The sequence below is a fragment of the Coregonus lavaretus genome, assembly GCF_964263955.1.
Source record: "Coregonus lavaretus genome assembly, chromosome: 29".
Taxonomy (NCBI): Eukaryota; Metazoa; Chordata; class Actinopteri; order Salmoniformes; family Salmonidae; genus Coregonus; species Coregonus lavaretus.
Genome location: NC_140016.1, coordinates 398,577 through 405,474, shown reverse-complemented (window position 1 = coordinate 405,474; position 6,898 = coordinate 398,577).

The following is a 6,898-nucleotide window of genomic DNA, read 5'->3' as shown; positions in this document are numbered from 1 at the left end:
CCACTCCTACCACCTACCCTGCTTGCGTCCCCCCCCCACCATTCCTGCTCCACCTCAACAACAATAAGCAATCTAATATTGTATGTTTGGAGCCCCTCCCTCGGTCGTACCTCTGCTGTTCTTCTACTGCTGTGTCTGATGAAAAGCTACAGCCTACTACAACCTCATAGTCCCGTCTGTCTGTCTGTCTGCCTGTCTGTCTGTCTGTCTGTCTGTCTGGGATATCCAATGATCCACCTCCTCGTTCTGCTCCTCTGCCTGCCCCAGTGTGGCAGATTCCAAAGATGTGACCTACCATATGTTGTTGTTGTTGTTGTTGTCGTTGGGCTTTTACGTTTACAAGGTTTTTACTTTTTGTTATCTTGTGGTTTTGGTTAGTTCTTTGTGACAGATGGGAGTTGGAGCTGCCTGCATGGGAGATGGTGATGACGGTGGGTGGGGGGGACGGGGGGGCCTGGTGGAGCGGAGAGAGGGAGAGAGGCGTCACACGTTGTTCAATCAGCAGACCAATAATAGGAATACTTCAACACGGTTAAAACTGTAGGAGACTAGATCATTCCGCTGGCTTGGAGGAGAAGCCTGGCTGACTGACCATCATAGATGCATGTTTGTGTAGGCGACTGATGGGCAAAGTGACCTGTTAATAATGTATGTTTCGCAATAATGTGTTGATGATTTCAATAGTTCTATCTCTTTTTGGTCGTTTTCTTGTTCAATCTGCTATTGTGAAAGTAAGACTTGCTGTGGTTAAAATAAGCCTGAGGTTATGGACTCATCTGGCACTGAGAATGATGGAAGTGATGCACCGTCACCGACCTGTCGGGTATATATTCCCTCCTCCTCCCTGCCCTGTTACTCCACACTGTGATACACAACTGACTGGATGGAGGAAGAGGAGGAGAGCTGTGGAGTTTACCTTGTTGTTCTGGTGAAGGGGAGGGTCCTCGGAGAGAGGAGAGGAGAGGAGGGGAGGGGACAAAGCACTGCCTCTCTGTGAAGCCATCTGCCCTTTCTGCAAATGACCACATCCATCCTCCTCGCCAGCCTTGGCCCTCTGGAAAACCAGTGCCGGCTGGATCCCAGGCAGTGCTGAGGGGTTTGCATAGACTGTTGATTCAGACTAGCAATATTTTAATCAAGCTTCGACATTTTAAAGGAAGTAACAACACGCAAACCAACAAAAACAAGGAATGTTGTCTCACCCAGAGAGAGAGAGAGAGGGGGGGGGGGGAGAGCCTTGTCTCACCCAGAGAGAGAGAGAGAGAGGGGGGAGCCTTGTCTCACCCAGAGAGGGAGGTGAGGTGTGTCTGCTGCATCGGTGAGGGGGACAGGAGGGGGCCTTCACTACCCCAGCATCACCCACACTGACTGACTGCTGCTGTGGAGCCTGCTGCAGAAAGCAATATGTGCAATGACTGATTGTTTTAAAGTGGACATTTGTCTTCCTTTTTTTTGGAAGAACCAGGCTTTTATCTGTTTGTGAGCCAAATATTCAATATTATATATACTCTATCAAGATTTCAGATCTGCCTTCTCAAGACCTTGACAAGCACAAACCTACTATTATTACTAATCTTTAAAAAGAAAAAAAAAATCCCTTTGTCATTTCCACTTGTTTTAAGAGTTTTTAGTTTTTAAATGGTTTTATTTATTGGTTTTAGCTATTTTGGAGAAAACGTGTTGAAGGACAAGGTCAGAGCACTAACATGGAAGTGTGTGGTCAACGGTATGTGTTCTATTCTAATGGTAACTTAACTTGGTCAGGTCTTCTTTTTAGGCCGTGCTAACTAATGGTGTTGTAAAAGATGAAGTGTTGTATGCTGCATAGCTTCAGTGTGAAAGCTTCTCGATAATCGTCTTGTTTTCGAAGACAAAAGAATGTTAACTCCCTGTTTCAAACATCTCTGGTGACGTGACAGACAGACGCTCTGGCGTTGTCCCAGCTGAGCTGACCGTACTTTCACAGTGATGATCAGGACAGGAAGGGGTTTGAGACAAAGATGGAGGGAGGAGTGGTGTTGGTAGAATGATACGCTTCTGGACATCTATAGGGTGTGTGTCCCAAATGGTACCCTATGTAGTGCACTACTTTCGACCAGGGCCCATAGGGCTAGTGCACTGTATAGGGAATAGGGTGCCATTTGGGACTCGATACTCACCTTCGTTCAGACTTCCAAAACGGAACGTCGTTGGGGTGTTAGAAAATAAATCAATGTTACTCCGGGTGTCTTTTTGTAAGTGTTGTGTGTTGTAGGGGGGGGATTCCTTTCTATTCCCACTACAATAAGCACTGCTAGGCAGATGTAACTTTTAGGATGGACACTTGCTTTCTTGTGTAAAGGGACCTTGCCATGTGTTCTATAGCGTCTCTCTGTGATGCGTGTACCACCTTTAAAGAGAAGAGAAAAAAAAAAGCCATCTTGATGAGTTTTTAAAGTAAACCCACAGCTTTGAGAGTTAATCTGTGTACATATCTGTTCACTGGCGTATATTGTGAGTTTGAAACAGACAAAAAAAAATCCCTCAGGGCCTCTCGGTATTTAAGAATAAAGGAAAACAGTCTGTTTTAATGGGACAGATGCCATGAAAAGATTGGTGGTGGATTTGAATTTTCTTGGTTGTTTTCCCTCAGGCCACTCAATTAAAATAATAATACTTGTTGATTTGTGCCAGAGTAGTGGATATTACATCATATAATTACAAATGTAGTTTGTGTTCTTGGAACAACCACACGACATACTTGCATAACGGGTTGTGATCCCATTTTTAAAAACGTGCCGTTGGTGCACACTATCCTACCTAAAAACCACTTTCAAAACTACTCAAGGTGTTTGCATGATTTAAATAAAAAAAAAACATATAATAATACTCAAAAATAATACCAAGTGTGTATTTTCAGTGAAAGATATCTAGACATGGGGACGGTGGACTATTTAACGGTGCACAATATGCATGCACGTCCTGCCAGGTCCCAACTGTTTTTTTTTTTTTAGCTAGCTCTAGTTGGCTTTGGGTCCGTTCTTCAGGTGGTGGGGGCTCCGTTACCGCTTTTAGTTGGCTTTGGGTCCGTTCTTCAGGTGGTGGGGGCTCCGTTACCGCTTTTAGTTGGCTTTGGGTCCGTTCTTCAGGTGGTGGGGGCTCCGTTACCGCTTTTAGTTGGCTTTGGGTCCGTTCTTCAGGTGGTGGGGGCTCCGTTACCGCTTTTAGTTGGCTTTGGGTCCGTTCTTCAGGTGGTGGGGGCTCCGTTACCGCTTTTAGTTGGCTTTGGGTCCGTTCTTCAGGTGGTGGGGGCTCCGTTACCGCTTTTAGTTGGCTTTGGGTCCGTTCTTCAGGTGGTGGGGGCTCCGTTACCGCTTTTAGTTGGCTTTGGGTCCGTTCTTCAGGTGGTGGGGGCTCCGTTACCGCTTTTAGTTGGCTTTGGGTCCGTTCTTCAGGTGGTGGGGGCTCCGTTACCGCTTTTAGTTGGCTTTGGGTCCGTTCTTCAGGTGGTGGGGGCTCCGTTACCGCTTTTAGTTGGCTTTGGGTCCGTTCTTCAGGTGGTGGGGGCTCCGTTACCGCTTTTAGTTGGCTTTGGGTCCGTTCTTCAGGTGGTGGGGGCTCCGTTACCGCTTTTAGTTGGCTTTGGGTCCGTTCTTCAGGTGGTGGGGGCTCCGTTACCGCTTTTAGTTGGCTTTGGGTCCGTTCTTCAGGTGGTGGGGGCTCCGTTACCGCTTTTAGTTGGCTTTGGGTCCGTTCTTCAGGTGGTGGGGGCTCCGTTACCGCTTTTAGTTGGCTTTGGGTCCGTTCTTCAGGTGGTGGGGGCTCCGTTACCGCTTTTAGTTGGCTTTGGGTCCGTTCTTCAGGTGGTGGGGGCTCCGTTACTGCTCAGCTGATAACTGCCATGCATTGTACTGCACACATTTGTAACACAACTGAATGAATACAAGATTTTATTGCGCTTTTATTAAAAAAAAAATAATAATAATAATAAGTTGCCTGGTTATAAAATGTGTGCTATGTTTATTGCCTCAGATAATGAACTAAACCCGGTTCACTGAAAAGCCATAAGATCTGCTTTAGGTGTGATGCTGTCACTTGTGGGAATGGGGATCGGATGGATTCCTAGAGCATGTTGCTATACTAATAGCCCTACAATGGTCAGTTACGTTCAACCCAGTTGAAGGACATTTTAAAGAAGACGTGTAACGGCTCATCATAATGTCTGGAATGGAGTGAATGGGTGCAATCCGGTTTTCCGAGCTGGTCATGGGTGCACCTCAGCCACGCTCAAGGTCCTAGACGATAATATAACCGTGATCGATAATAGATAGTACTGCACAGTCGTCTTCATCGACCTGGCCAAGGCTTTCGACTCTTGTCAATCACCGCATTCTTATTGGCAGACTAAATAGCCTTGGTTTCTCAAAATGACTGCCTCGCCTGGTTCACCGACTACTTCTCAGATAGAGTTCAATGTGTCAAATCGGAGGGCCTGTTGTCTGGACCTCTGGCAGTCTCTATGGGGGTGCCACAGGGTTCAATTCTCAGGCCGACTCTATTCTCTGTGTATATCAATGATGTCGCTCTTGCTGCTGGTGACTCTCAGATCCACCTCTACGCAGACGACACCATTTTGTATACATCTGGCCCTTCATTGGACACTGTGTTAACAAACCTCCAAACGAGCTTCAATGCCATACAGCACTCCTTCCGTAGCCTCCAACTGCTCTTAAACACTAGTAAAACTAAATGCATGCTCTTCAATCGAACGCTGCTTGCACCCGCCCGCCCGACTAGAATCACTACTCTCGGCGGGTCTGACCTAGAGTATGTGGACAACTACAAATACCTAGGTGTCTGGTTAGACTGTAAACTCTCCTTCCAGACTCACATTAAGCATCTCCAATCAAAAGTTAGATCTAGAATCGGCTTCCTATTTCGCAACAAAGCCTCCTTCACTCATGCTGCCAAACATGCCCTCGTAAAACGGACTATCCTACCGATCCTTGACTTCGGCGATGTCATTTACAAAATAGCTTCCAACACTCTACTCAGCGAATTGGATGTATCACAGTGCCATCCGTTTTGTCACCAAAGCCCCATATACTACCCACCATTGTGACCTGTACGCTCTCGTTGGCTGGCCCTCACTACATGTTCGTCGCCAAACCCACTGGCTCCAGGTCATCTATAAATCACTTCTAGGCAAATCCCCGCCTTATCTTAGCTCATTGGTCACCATAGCAACACCCACCCGTAGTCTGCGCTCCAGCAGGTATATCTCACTGGTCATCCCCAAAGCCAACACCTCCTTTGGCCGCCATTCCTTCCAGTTCTCTGCTGCCAATGACTGGAACGAACTGCAAAAATCTCTGAAGCTGGAGACTCTTATCTCCCTCACTAACTTTAAGCATCAGTTGTCAGAGCAGCTTACCGATCACTGCACCTGTACACAGCCCATCTGTAATTAGCCCATCCAACTACCTCATCCCCATATTGTTATTTACATTGTTATTTATTTTTGCTAATTTGCACCCCAGTATCTCTATTTGCACATCATCTTCTGCACATCTATCACTCCAGTGTTAATACTAAATTGTAATTATTTTGCACTATAGCCTATTTATTGCCTTACCTCCATAACTTACTACATTTGCACACACTGTATATATATTTTCTGTTGTATTTTTTGACTTTATGTTTTGTTTTACCCCATATGTAACTCTGTGTTGTTGTTGTTTTTAATCGCACTGCTTTGCTTTATCTTGGCCAGGTCGCAGTTGTAAATGAGAACTTGTTCTCAACTGGCTTACCTGGTTAAATAAAGGTGAAATAAAAATAAAATAAACATGGAATGGAATCAAACACATGGAAACCATGTTTGGTACCATTCCACTGACTCCGCTCCAGCCATTACAACGAGCCTGTCCTCCACCCTGCGCTAGATACCTTTTATTCACTTATTGAAACATTAGCACCATGGTTTGGTTTGGGGGGGGGGGGGGGGTAAACATATAATTGGCAGGTTTTAACCATATTGTGATTTTCTTCTGTCCCAAATACCAGAAAACCTCATGTAACTTCAAATCAAAACATGACAAATCTTGTAGTCTTTCTGTGATCCATTTAATCTCACAGCTTGTGGTGCACAAGGAACAAATAGAGACAGAGAATGGAGTTCCAATAATAAGCAGCTAAAATCATTTCTTTAGGATTAGATTTTTTTGTTGTTGCGCCGTAGATTTCCACTGTTTTTCCAATTATCTGTTGCTGTGGCGGGATAGTGGTCTGTTTACTGATTCTACTACTCACCTCCAGCCTCTAGGGGGCTCCACCCAACACGCGAGGGGCATGTTTGGCAATAGAAACAGGATGTTTGTTTTGGTACTTGCACATTTACGGTTACCTCATTTTTTCCATGTTTGGATTTGAAAAAATAAAAAAGCTAATATATATATATATATAAAAATGTTTCTTAATGCTATAATTTTTTCATTCCATTGGAATCATTGTTTGTAGCATTTAACTAGTTAAAGTGTATTATATATACACATCTGTATACTGATTGACATTTTTCAGATTTGTACTTTTTTTAAATGAAAGTTGCTAGTTCTGCTTTACCGAGTCGTGTGATCTTATTTTTTTTTTAAATAGTTGTGGCTGATTTGAGTTGTTCACTAATAAATGTATACCAATATTACCAAGCGCTTCTTTGCCTGTTTTCACTGTAATCACCAGAGTTGTCATGAATGCCAGGATTGTGTCCCAAATAGCACCCTATAAGTGCATTATATTTGACCAAAGCCCTAGGTTCTCATACTGTGCAGAGAAAAGGAACGTGATCTCGTGAGATCAGGATGACGGCCAAAATAAACTATATTTTCTTCACATTCAGCTCTGTAGCATTTTATGACTCATA